The sequence below is a fragment of the Eulemur rufifrons genome, chromosome 8 (genome assembly GCF_041146395.1).
Source record: "Eulemur rufifrons isolate Redbay chromosome 8, OSU_ERuf_1, whole genome shotgun sequence".
In the NCBI taxonomy this organism is placed as follows: domain Eukaryota; kingdom Metazoa; phylum Chordata; class Mammalia; order Primates; family Lemuridae; genus Eulemur; species Eulemur rufifrons.
The window spans coordinates 97676086-97690282 of record NC_090990.1 but is presented as its reverse complement, the minus strand read 5'-3'; positions in this window follow the sequence as shown (position 1 = coordinate 97690282).

Here is a 14197-nt window from a genome sequence, read left to right as displayed (position 1 = left end):
AGAGAAGAGAGAATCAAACAGCTACCCATATTACAAGGCAGACCATCAGAAACATTATAAAGAAGAACAAACCAAATTTCCTGAAAATCTCAGGGAAAAAACTACATAGTTTCAGGGAAGGTTTTGAAGAACAAGTAGTATTTGTATATCACCTGTAAGCATTTTGATAAAAATACTGGTTGAGTCTCAATGATATTACTTATGTGGACATTTTGATTGAATTAATTAATATTTATTTTTAATGTTGATTGGTCCTTCAGAATAGAAAAGTATGGTACTGTTTTGCTGTATACACACACAGAAGCATCCCGTTTATAAAAGAAAAACATAAGTTTATGCATGTTTATGAAACAACAGATGTTCATTTTCTCCCTTTTCCCATTTTCCATTTTCTTATAATAAACTCGATGTTGAAATCACAAGTTCAGAAACAAATAAACAGGGTTGCACTAGTTTGCAGTCCCACCAGCAGTGTATGAGTGTTCCTGTCTCTCTGCATCCACGCCAACATGTATTGTTTTGGGACTTTTTGGTAAAGGCCATTCTCACTGGAGTTAAGTGATATCTCATTGTGGTTTTGATTTGCATTTCCCTGATGATTAGAGATGTTGAGCATTTTTTCATATGTTTGTTAGCCATTCTTATATCTTCTTTTGAAAAATTTCTATTCATGTCCTTTGCCCACTTTTTGATAGAGTTGTTTGATTTTTTTCTTGCTGATTTTCCTGAGTTCTAAATAGATTCTTGTTATCAGCCCTTTATCAGATGTGTAGCATGCAAAATTTTTTCCCATTCTGACATTTGGGAATAACATCAATTGAGTGTTGGACAGATGTGGGGGAGGGGGGATGGGTGTATACCTACATTATGAGTGCAATGCGCACTGTCTGGGTCAATGGACATGCTTGAAGCTCTGACTGGGGGGGAGGGGGGTCATGGGCAATATACATAACCTAAACTTTTGTACCCCCATAATAAGCTGAAATAAAAGAAAAGAAAAAAAAAGAAACACATAAACAAAAACAAATGAAAAATAAACTCAGTTAAATTCTTTGGTGAGCATCATCATAACCTATCAGTCTATCAGTATTGCTTTTGATGGTTCCAGGAAAAAAAATAGGACACAATTTTGGTATCAGTTTATCAACCAAAACTCAGTTCTATCTTGTAGAAATGTAACATAACATTTATTACATGTTCTCCATGTTCTACATTGGGTGAAAATACTGTTAAACATATTTTCTCATTTGATCTTCACAAACAACCTTATGAGGTAGTTATTACTTACATACCTCCATTATAAAGATAATAAATTTGAGAATCAAAGAGGCTGGGGACTCCCCTTAAGTTCACACAGCTGGTGGAACCAGGACTAATCTGTATGTGTGTGGGGGGAATGGTGAGAAAGAGAAAGCAGTATTCTATCACCCTTTCCAGATGAAGGTATTCAAGGAAAAAGATATCTGTCACAATTTTGTTATGGGCTCAGTTTCCAGCTCCACCATGTATTAGCTGTAGGAATATGATGTGTCTGAATCCATTTCCTCATCTTTGTAATGGGGCTCATTCTGATTATCAGCTAACCTAACTTTCAAAATTTCTCTAAAACGGATGAGACAATGTTTTTGCAATGGTTAAGGGTTGCACAAATATTAATTTTGTAATTATAACTTAAAATTGAGAAGGGGCAGAGAGAGCTGCTGTTTTTGAGAATATAAATTTCACGGCGACTTCTGCACTTTTGTTGGTTTTGTGATGGATTTAATAGAACAAAGATGGTTTCCTTTTGCAGGACTGGGAGAAATATATTGTGGTAGTTCTTGTTTTTTACCCAGGAGGATCTCTAGATCCAAAGAGTCATAAATGTCACAGCTGTAGATGATCTTAAAGATTGAGCCTAGTAGTTTCATTGGACAAATGAAGCAATTGAGTTTCAGAGAGTGCTATGAAGATCCCAAGACCAGAATTGAGTGGATGTGTTAGCAACAGAACTGAGGTCTTTTGTCTTTAGAATAAAAATGATTTCTACAGTATTATCTTGCCTCCTGAAGACATTTGTTACATAGATAGTAACTTTCTGTTTTTATATAGGAGTTACTCAGGTGTTCTTTTTCTGAGTCTACTTGTTTTCTAAGTGCTTGCGATAGTGTTTCTGCCTGTTTCTGATTTTGTGTTCCCAGAGAGCAAGGTTTCTTATGTCTTTATATTTGTTAGCCATAATTATTTGAGGAGCAATAAGTTCTCAGCCCTGTATTAGGTATTATATCTTTGTCTAGATTCTATCTAATATAGCTTTTTCTGCCAAAAGCTCATTATTTAAGACTTTGTAATTAAAATATGGTTGAATGCCCTGTTGAATGAAATCAGAACAAGAGAGTGTCTATGTAAAGTTAGGAAGAGCAATGAGTCAGTTAATTTAAAATATGCATAAAATTTATGTGTACTGTTTTGCAGAAATGCACTTTAAAGCTTAAATAATCCTGCTTAAAATTATTTGGAGTCCACATCTTTAATTGTGGTTCTCTCTTTCTGTTACTGATAGTACACTAGCATGGGTCTACCATTCTTCTTCCTCTCTTACCTGAGATGCGAAAATGTAAGTCCTGCTGCAGGATAGATGTTTACTCTCATGTCCTGTCCATTGCCCAGTTTCTCAATGTTGTAGGTATCTAGTCCAAGCAAGATGGATGTCTGTTATTCATAGATGGGCTCTCATTTTCCTCTCTTTCTAAGAGGAGACTGAGACATACAGTTTACAGGAGACAGAATTCAAGTTGAAGTGTTGAAAGGGTAAAGGTAAAATGGGTGAGAGGCAACTGAGCTCTTCTCAAGGGTACAGATATGATGATGGTCTGGGCTCTTTGACCCAGACCAAAGTCAAATATAACCAGTCCCCTTCTGCCATTTTGTGCCAATTGACCAATGACCACAAGTCACAGCTAATAGTGACCATAAAGCAGTTGGCATTTTCATTATATTTATTGGAAGTGGATGGTTCTTCTGTGGGTCTCCTGATGCCAGAGCCACTGCCATGGAGATGTTTCACTGGGTTTAATTAACAGCTGAGTTGATTGTGGAAAATAGAGGAAAGTCACCAAATGCCAAATTGCTCAAAATTGGGCCTGGGCATTAGGGCTCAGGGAGTAGAAGGCTCTAAACTACTCTCAGATGCAGCAACTTTAGAAAATTTTAGTAATTTTAAGTTGATTTCTCAATTTGTTATGCTCCTGAAGGGATAAAAGACATTTATGCAGATGTTTCATGATAATAGGTATATTGTAAAACATGTTTGTTAAGCTTAAAATCTGTTTTTGTACTCGTAATTGAAAGATAGATCCTTGTTAGGCTAAGAGGGTAGATTGAGCAATGGCTTTTTATAGTGAGGTTGTGGTCAGAATAAGTTGAAAAAAGACTCATTGCACCATCCTAACTTCTGGTTTATTTTTTTCTACCTCTGTATTCCATCACCCAGAAACTAATATAATGTGTTGTTGTATGTAGGAGACACTAAATTAAATATGTGCTGAATGTTGGGTAAATAAATGGTCATAGATACCATTACTCCCAATGATATAAACATGTCAGTTAAGTAAAAAAAAAAAAAATCATTCATTTTCTTCAGTATAGATACCATTACTCCCAATGATATAAACATGTCAGTTAAGTAAAAAAAAAAAAAAAATCATTCATTTTCTTCAGTATTTCTGGTTTCCACTTTCCTCATAGCTAAGCTAACAATTAATGTGATTTCAACATCACTTTTCAGGCCTGGGTCAATGGATATTGAGGACCTCTGACAATGGCTCAGTGTACACAGTAAGAGTTCACCAAGAACCTGGTTGATGGATAAATAATGATACTGAGAACAAAAGGGTTACTGAGAGCAAGAAATGTTGTCCATCAAGAAGTAAGAAGCAAGAAAAGTGGAATTTAATACATTTGAATATGAGTGCTGGACATTTTTTGTTATTTATGTCTAGTAATCATTCCCACTAGTAATAGTAACAGTACCCCAATTTTATTTTGGTTTATTTTGCTGCTTGTCTCATCTAAATGTTTCACCCTAATGTTTCAGAGAGGAGTAGGTGGCATGCACTAGTTCAGTTAGGCAGTCAGGATATTGGAGTTTTCTTATGTCCGATTCAGGATGGGCATATGATCCAACTCTGGATAATCAGGACAAAAATGTTCAGTCGCACAAGATTTGTTTTCACATCAGAGGAAATGAATTCTCTCTTTCTCTGGACTGGATTTTGCGAGCTGAAGGAGTCAGAGACCACTATGTTTAGGCTAAAAATAGAGCCAAGCCAGAAGAAGCAGAGCTATGAGATGCATCCAGATAGTAGTCTGAACTTTGAATCAAGCTGTAATTGAAACAATTGCACCACTAGATTTCTCAGCTTACTTAGGCCAATATATTTATATTTTGCTAATGCCAGTTTGAGTTGGATTATCTGTTATTTACAACCCAAAGAATTGTAAATAATAAGACCTTATCTCACTTCAGGATGGATTTGAGATGACTTGAAATATGTAATATGGAGGCAAATATAAATATATTAAGTAAATATATTAAGGGATTAGAGTAAGGGTAAAGTAATGATATGCTAATAAAGTGAATTTGGGAGGAATTATACCATAGAAATATATTCCATGAGACCAAATATATTAATATTTATTAAATTTAGATTAAAAATTAAGCACCAAAGTTCACACTAGCTAACTCAAGAGAAAACATAAATAATTAAGAGTCATGCTGTTCACAGATAAAAAAACATCTAGAGATGTGATTTCAAATACAGAAGTGTTGATCATACTAATGAAACTCTAAGTAATTATTAGATATCTAAGCAGCATGGAAGGACTATAAAACAGTATGGCTGTATCAGATCTTAAAACATCAGACTTACAGCCTAAATTAAAAGCAGAGGTTTACTTATGTAGTCTCAGCCTGCCGAGACATCTGGTTTATGTGGATCATCACTCTGGATTAACATTGCCTAGACCTTCACCAATACAATTCCATTCTACAACCTCCTCAGGACCTCAGGAGTTTGTAATGACCAATGACAGCACATGAGGACTTGTAGTGACTTCTTTCAGAAACATCCCAGCCCATATTTCTTCTCTCTTCCATACAACAGACATAAGATTGTGGCTTTGAGGGCCTTGAATCGAACAATTTCAATTTCTATTATTTTGCTCCAAAGAGCATTTTAAAATTGTCTGACGTTTTGATATCACCTACTTTACTTTTCCTTTCTCTTCTCAGTAGTTCCTCCTTTTAAAATTATGGGAGAATTCCTCCACATCTTTGGTTTTTCTTCCCTGTGGTTTGCATTTCATATACGTATCTCACTTCCTTGCTCTACGGGCATCTCCCCAAGAAGAACTGAAAGGGTGCAAGTCTAAACTTCCTGCCTTAGCTCAGTGGTTCTCCTGCTACATCCTCTAGATTCTTTCCCCTGCACGGTTGGGAGAATAAACCTTTGCCTGAAATGGGAATGTTTGGGAAGGAGAGGAGCCCAGGAAGTAGATAATTTATTCTAAGTGTAAGATCTCTTGAATTTTGTCTCTGGACTTTGGACAAGATGGGCAGACCCCCAGTGTGTGCTTAGGTGTAAGGCAGGCCATGAAAAATAAGAGGGAGAAATGAGGGAGTAATAAGGGAGTAATGTCTAATACCCGCATACAAGTGGGTATTTTTTTTTTATTTCAGCATATTATGGGGTACAAAAGTTTAGGTTATGTATATTGCCCTTGCCCCCCCACTCCTCAAATCACAGCTTCAAGTGTGTCCATCCCCTAGATGGTGCGCATTGCACTCATTATGTATGTATATACCCATCCCCCCCTCCTTCCTCCCATCTGCCTGATGCCCAATGAATGTTATTCCTATATGTGCACTTAGGTGTCGATCAGTTAAACCAATTTGATGGTGAGTAAATGAATGTGGTGCTTATTTTTCCATTCTTGGGATACTTCACTTAGTGGAATGGGTTCCAGTTTTATCCAGGAACATACAAGAGGAGCTATATCACCATTGTTTCTTATAGCTGAGTAGTACTCCATGGTATACATATACCACATTTTATTAATCCACTTATGTATTGATGGGCACTTGGGCTGTTTCTACATCTTTGCAATTGTGAATTGTGCTGCTATAAACTTTCGAGTGCAGGTGTCTTTTTTATAGAATGTCTTTTGTTCTTTTGAGTAGATGCCCAATAATGGGATTGCTGGATCAAATGGTAGGTCTATTTGTATCTGTTTAAGGTATCTCCATATTGCTTTCCACAGAGGTTGCACTAGTTTGCAGTCCCACCAGCAGTGTATGAGTGTTCGTATCTCTCAACATCAACACCAACATTTATCGTTTTGGGACTTTTTGATAAAGGCCATTCTCACTGGAGATAAGTGATATCTCATTGTGGTTTTGATTTGCATTTCCCTGATGATTAGAGATGCTGAACATTTTTTCCTATGTTTTTGGTCATACTTCTGTCTTCTTTTGAAAAATTCTATTCATGTCCTTTTCCCACTTTTTGATAGGGTTGTTTGATCTTTTTCTTACTGATTTTCTTGAGTTCTAAATAGATTCTGGTTATCAGCCCTTTATCAGATGTGTAGCATGCGAAAATTTTTTTCCCATTCTGTAGTTTGTCTGTTTGCTCTCATGACAGTTTCTTTGGCTGTGTAGAAGCTTTTTAATTTAATCAGGCCCCATTTGTTTATTTTTGTTATTGCTGTGATTGCCTTTGGGGTCTTCTTCATAAATTCTTTGCCTAGGCCAATGATATTGGTTTAAATTCACTTTTCAAAGTAGGAAGTAACTGGTAATGTGGAAAGAGGTTACAAAAAAAAAAAACTAAATAATCAAAATCATTGTTTAAATTTATTTATTCATTCATTGCATTTATTATAGAGAATTTTGCTATAAAAAGAATGTTGCAAATTTTATACATATTTTCTGAATAACTACGGTATGACTTACACTATTCTGATCATTCAGGGGATATAAAAAAGAATGAGATATAGTTCTTGCCCTCATAAAATCTTAATGTATTTATGGAGTATGATGTGGTTAGAAAACGATAATATTCTGTATATTAAACTAATAAAAATTTATATACCTATACTACAAACTGTCCATTATTCCTTTTCTCCTGTCTTTTTAACTTAACCCTTCAATCTGATTCTTTCCTAAATTTTAAGTACATTTTATTAAAGTGTAATATACATATGCAAAAGTACAAAAATCAAAGTGTATACTTGAATTCACAAAGTGACACAATCACATATCCACAAATAGATTTAGAAGTAGAACTTTACCCACCCTTTTGCCTGAGAAGCCATTATTTTTACCTCTATGACCATATATTGATTTTACCAACTTTTGAAATTTATGAGTGAATGTAATTAGAGTATATGCAGTTTTTGTTTTGTCTTCTTTCACTCAAATTATGTTTGTGAGATTTTCCCATGGTATTAAATGTAGTAGTAAATATTCACTGCTCTGTAACATTAAATTATATGAATGCACTTAAATTTATTTGTCTGTTTTACTATCCATGGGTATTTAGGTTATCTCCAGGTTTGGGTAATAATGAAAGTACTGTTAAGAACATACTGTACATGCCTTTTGGTAACATATGACTCTATTTATCTGGGCTACACTAGCTGTGGAATTGCTGGTTTACAACATACACTTGTATCTTAAATTTTAGAAGTCTGCTGTTGGCCTGATGGGTTTTTCTTTTTAGGTTCATTGTTGATTTCAGTTTGCAGCTTATAGTAGCTTCTCCTTAATTTCAGCTTTGGCCAGGTTGATGGCTATGTGTCTTGGAGATGTCCTATTTTCTAAATGTCCTCCTGGTATTCAATGAACATCTTTTATCTATATATCTGAACCTCTACCAAGGAAGTTTTCCTGAATAAATTACCTGGAATAGGTTTTCCACACTTTTTCCTTTTTCTTCTTAACCCTCAGGGACACCTATAATTTATATATCAGTTTGCTTTACATAGTCACATATTTCTCTGAGTGATCATTCATTTTTCTTTATTCTTTTTCCTGCATCTTGACTGATTGGGTTAATTCAAAAGCCTTGTATTCAAGCTCTGAAATTCTTTCTTTTGCTTGGTCTAACCTGTTGTTGAAGCTCTTGGCTGTATTTGAAATTCCCTAAATGACTTCTTCATTTATTTAAGTTCTGTTGTATTCTTTTTTATGTTATCTCTGTAGCAACTTCTTCATTCTTTTTCTTTAATGTCCTGAAATATCATTTTGGCTTCTTTGTGTTGGTTTTCAATTCTCCCTTCAATCCTATTCATCTTATTTGTCATCCATATTCTGAATTCCATTTCTGCTATTTTGACAGTTTTCTTTTGGTTGGGATTCATTTCATTTTTTGTTTTTATTTTATTTTATTATTTTAGCACATTATGGGGGTACAAATGTTTAGGTTACAGATATTGCCTTTGCCCCACCCGAGTCAGAGGTTCAAGGGTGTCCATCCTACCGACGGTGTGCACCACACCCATTAGGTGTGAATATTCTCATCCCCTCTACAGCCTCCTACCTGCCCAACACCTGATGAATGTTAGTCTACTGTGATCCTTTCTTGGGGTATGTTCTGTTGGGCAGTGCATGGGGTCATCAGGCAAGTTCCACTGGGCAGATGGCTGAGGCTCTCTCCCCATGCAGGTCCCACTGAGGCTGTTACTGTGGAACCTGTCTAGTGGTGTTAGTGCCTGCTCCAATTGGATTCCTCTGTGAGGGGGGCACTAGGCTCCTAGTCACAGGGTTCATGAAAGCATCTGCTTTCCCTGCTCCCTTCCTGGCCTGGCAGGGATGTTGTGGAAGCAGTTGCAGTAAAGCCAATGCCCGTATAGACATGAGAGCTCAGAATGGCTTCAGTTGTAGCTACCTGGGAATGGAAGCCAGTAGGTCCCTGCTGAACACGCTGTCCCATACAGCATTACCGCACAGTCTCCCAGCAATTCTCTGATCAGTATGTAGGGCTGGGGCAGTGGGTGGGGGCCCCCACACAGCTTGGGTCACAGTGTCTGCAGGGAGAGCATGGAGCCCTGGGGTTCTCTCCTTAGTCCTTTCCACATGTGTGGGCATCTCCCCAAGGTACTTTCCAATCTTGGTTAGTGGATCTCCCCAACCTCCTATCTGCGAGTGTTCCTTGTCACTTCTCTGATGATCTACAGTACTCTCTCCAAGAGGGTCCATCCATAGGTGGGCAACTAGATGCAATGTTCAATCCTCTCCTTGAGAGCAGCATGTATGGGCTGCTTCTACTCTGCCATCTTGGCCCCTCCATTTCATTTTTAATTCTTATATTTACCTGCATATTAGTATATAATTTATTGTGCCTCTCTATTATTTATTTATTTTCCAGCTTTATTGAGGTATAATTGAAGAATAAAAATTGTATATATTTATGATACACAATATGTTTTGATATACATATACATTGTGCAATGATTGACTTAATCAAGCTAATTAACAATCCATCACTTCACACAGTTATCTTTTTTCCCCTCATTTCCCCCACCTCCCTGCCTTTGGCAGCTACCCTTCTACTCTTTGTTCCTATAAATTTAACTTTTTTAGATTCCTCATATGAGTGAGATTATGCAATATTTGTCTTTCTGTTTCTGGCTTATTTCATTTAGCATAATGTCCTTCCAGTTCATCCATGTTGTTGCAAATGGCAGTATTTTCTTCTTTTTTAAGGCTAAATAGTATTCAATTGGACATAAATATATACCACGTTTACTTTAGCCATGTGTCTGTCAATAGACATCTGGCTGTTTTTATACATTGGCTATTATAAGTCATGCTGCAATGAGCATACGTTTCAGATATTTCCTCAAGATAGTGATTTTATTTCATTTGGATATATATCCAGAAATGGAACTGCTGGATCATATGGTAGTTCTACTTTTAATTTTTTGAGCAACATTCATGCTCTTTTCTGTAATGGATATATAAATTTACAGTCCCACTAACAATGTGCAAGGGTTCCCTTTTCTCTAAATTCTTTCCAACACTTGTTATCTTTTGACTTTTAGATAACAGCCATGCTGATAGGTGTGAGGTAACATTTCATTTCCATTTTATTTGCATTTTCCTGACTAGTGATGTTGAACATCTTTTTATATGTGTTGTCGATTTGTATGTCTTCTTTGGAAAAATGTCTATTCAAGTCCTTCAACCATTTTAAAATCAGGTTATTTAATAATTGAGCCATATAAGTTTCGTATTTTTTTTAAATGTTAACCCTTTATCAGATATACGGTTTTCAAAAATTTTTCCCAGTCTTTTGTTTCCTTTTCATCTTGTGGATCATTTCCTTTTCTGTGATCTCAAGAAATTAGGTATTAAAAAATGCTCCTTAATACAATAAAGGCCATATATGGCAATTCAAAAGATAATATTATATTCCACAGTAAAAATGCTTTTCCTCTAAGATCTGGAACAGGACAAGGATGCCCACTCTCACCAATTCTACTAAACATAGTACTGGAAACACTAGCCAGGGCAATTAGGCAAGAAAAAGAAATAAAAGGTATCTAAATCAGAAAAAAAAGAAGTAAAATTTTCTCTGTTTGCAAATGACATAATCTTATATCTAGAAAACCCTAAAGACTCTACCCAAAAACTGTTAGAACTAAAAAATTATTTCAGTAAAGTTGCAAGATACAAAATCAGCACATTAAAAATCAGTTGTTTCTATACACTAACAACACAATATTTGAAAAAGAAATTTTAAAAAATCCATTTATAATGCAATAAGAATAATAAATATTTAGGAGTAAATTTAACTAAGGAGGTTAAAGATCTATACACTGAAAACTATAAAATGTTGATGAAAAATATTGAAGACAAAAATAAATGGAAAGATATGTTCATGGATTTGGAAGAATTAAAATTGTCAAAATGTCCATACTACCCCGGTGATTGAGAGATTCAACAAAATCTCTATCAAAATTCCAATGACACTTTTCACAGGAATAGAAAGAAACAATTCTAAAATTTGTATGAACCACAAAAGACCCTTAATAGTTAAAGCAATCTTGAGCAAGAAGAATGAAGCTAGAGGAATCACACTTTCTGATTTCAATTTATATTACAAACCAATAGTACTCAAAACTGTATAGTACTGTCATAAAAACAGACACATAGCTCAGTGGAACAAAATAGAAAGCCCAGAATTAAATCCACATGTATATGGTGGATTTATCTTTGACAAGGGTGTCAAGAATGCACCATAGGGAAAGGACAGTCTCTTCAATAAATGGTGCCAGAAACACTGAATCTCCACATGCAAAAGAATGAAATTGGACCCTTATCTTACACCATAAACAAAAACTAACTCAAAATGGATTAAAGGCTTAAATGTAAGACCTGAAACTGTAAAACTTCTAGAAGAAAACATGGGGGAAAATCTCTATGGCATTCACCTTGGCAATGATTTTTTGTATATGACAACAAAATCACAGGCAACAAAAGCAAAACTAAGAGAGACTATACCAACTAAAATGTTTCTGCACAGCAAATAATCAACAACATTATTGTGCAATTTCTATGTTCCAAACAATGTTTTCAGTGGCCAAAGTTTAACTTCGTCTACTACTTTGTGTGTTTTCCTTATAGTAATAAATATTAAATATTTAATATTGAATAGAAGTAGAGATGGTGGGCATTGTCTCATTTCTGATATCAATGGGAAAATTTCCTTTATTTCATCATTAAATTTATTTATTATCAATTTTGAAAAATACCCTTATCAAATTAAGAAAGTTTCTACTATTTGCAGTTTTATTTTATTTCGATTATATTTGCATGGTAAACATTACAGAAGTTTTTCTGCATCTATCAATACAGTCATAGTCTATGTGAGTGTGTGTGTGTATATATATATATATATATATATATAATTTATGATCTGTGTCTATCCATTGTCCTATCTCTCTATTATCAACAAATCTATCAATGTATTTATCCTTTTACCATATATGAAGTAATTTTGAAATGTAAGATATGTTAAGCCAAGCTGATAAAGAAAATCCCCATCTATTACTTGTCACATCAGCCACCTGAGACCCCCACTCCTCATGGAAGACTCGCATCAGTATAATACTAACCTACTACCTGGCCCATCAACTAATCTATTAACTGGCAAATCAGCATAACACTAAACGTATTACCTGGCATATCACCTCTCGGACCACCCCAACTTAATAAAAGTGGGAAAAATTGGGTAGATGGGGCTCAGAATTTGGTGGTGAGACCCCTCTGAGCCTGCCAGGGAATAAACTGATTCTCCGACTCTCTGTGTGCTGCTAGGTTTGTCTTTGGGATCACCAGCTGTAACACTTGCTGTAACAAAGCTACAATTGGATAAAACCTACATTTTCATATCAGTGAATTCAATCTGGCCTTTTTAACATAAAAAAGCCCTTCCCAATGGGATTACATTTTCTAGTTTATCTTTATCAACTTCTGTTTGTCACTCTGGAGGTCTATTTTCAGGCACATAGAACACTTAAATTTACTCATCTAAGCTATGAACTCTTTCTCTGAGTTTGTAAACATGCCTGAAACATTCTTCACCTCCTTAGTTTTTACTTATTTTTCAAATTTGAACTTAAACATTACTTATTCTAGGAAGTCTTTCTTGATTCTCCAAGATTCAATAGGTCACTGCATTCCAAATAATGATTTCTCACACTGCATTGTAGTTTTCTTCTTCTTTGTCTGCAATGTTTTCATCTCTCTGTCTTTTTTACTCTCACTCTGCTTGGTAAGTGATAGGGGCCAAATAAGTATTTGTTAGATAAATAAATGAATAAATGAATTCTATATTAGAATATAGATGGTCTTTAATCAATATTTAGTTAAATCAATAATAAAGGAACCATTAAATATCCAGAAATAAAAAATCCATTCAGTTTTGTGATCATTTTTATATATAGATAAATTAGAAGATCTCGGATGAACCAACTTGTACCATGATTTATTAATTAAGAAAGGATTTTTGAAAGCCTCATGTATGCCAGGTGTAGCTCTTCATTGATATCACCATCAACATCATGGTCATCCCCAATGTAAACTCAGTGCCAGTTCATGTTGGTCTCTAAAATAATAGCAAGCAATCTAGGAATTCAGGATCTAAGACAAATTTATGAACACACATCTATAGCAAACAGAGAAGTATGTGTATCACTTGCAAATCAGAGTGAAGTACATTTTACAGATGTGTGTATGTGTGTTGAGTAGGTGAAGTAGAGGGAAAAAGTGGTATTCTGGGAATAATGAGGGCACAGAAATGGAAATTGAAAGTTACCACTCACTCTCTTGAGCTCAATCTTTCCTATAGCAGAAAAGATTGCAGAAACTCCTAAACTCCTCTCACCAGTGAGTGGTGTCAACTTCATCTCAACAAATAAAGCTCAAATCTCAAAATTAAAAAATAAAAGAGAGAGATACATCGAGGAAGATAATTTTTATGTAAATATTATCTTGGGGTCCTTAAAAAGCAGAATTCTTTAGCAAGAATTAACATATGGTATGTTTTATACAGTTGATTGAAAATTTATTTCATAGGGTCATGTTCATCACCTAAAGTGAGATGTAAATTAACTCCCTTTTTCACTAACCAATAAAGTTCTTCTGCAAAAGAAAAAAAAATGTCTAAAATATATGTGCATGTTCTCATTCAGCTGTTTTAATCAAAGGAATATCCTGATGTGGGTTTGGACACTGTATTCTGATAAACTAGGGATAAATTTACAACCTAATTTTATCCATGGGACACTTATTGCCAAAGCATTGGGTGCAGCATCTGAAAAATAGAGCTACAGGTAATAAAAAAAAAAAAATCACTGTTGGCATAAAGTAAATTCAATTAAGCCTGCTATTATTCTTTCATTCCTTTCTTTTTCTGATTCTTCTCTACTCTTCTAACCCTAGACTTTTTTCTTTATATTCTGCATTCTAAACTCTTGTTTTATTTCTCAACGTTACATATATGAGAAAAATATCAATTCTTAAAATTTATCAAGTACATATTATGTTTCAAAGCAATGTGCTAGGTATTTTGTGTCATTTCCTCACTTAATTCTTACAACAACCATATTTAACAAATCTCAATTTATAGAGTTTAAGTTATTGGTTCAT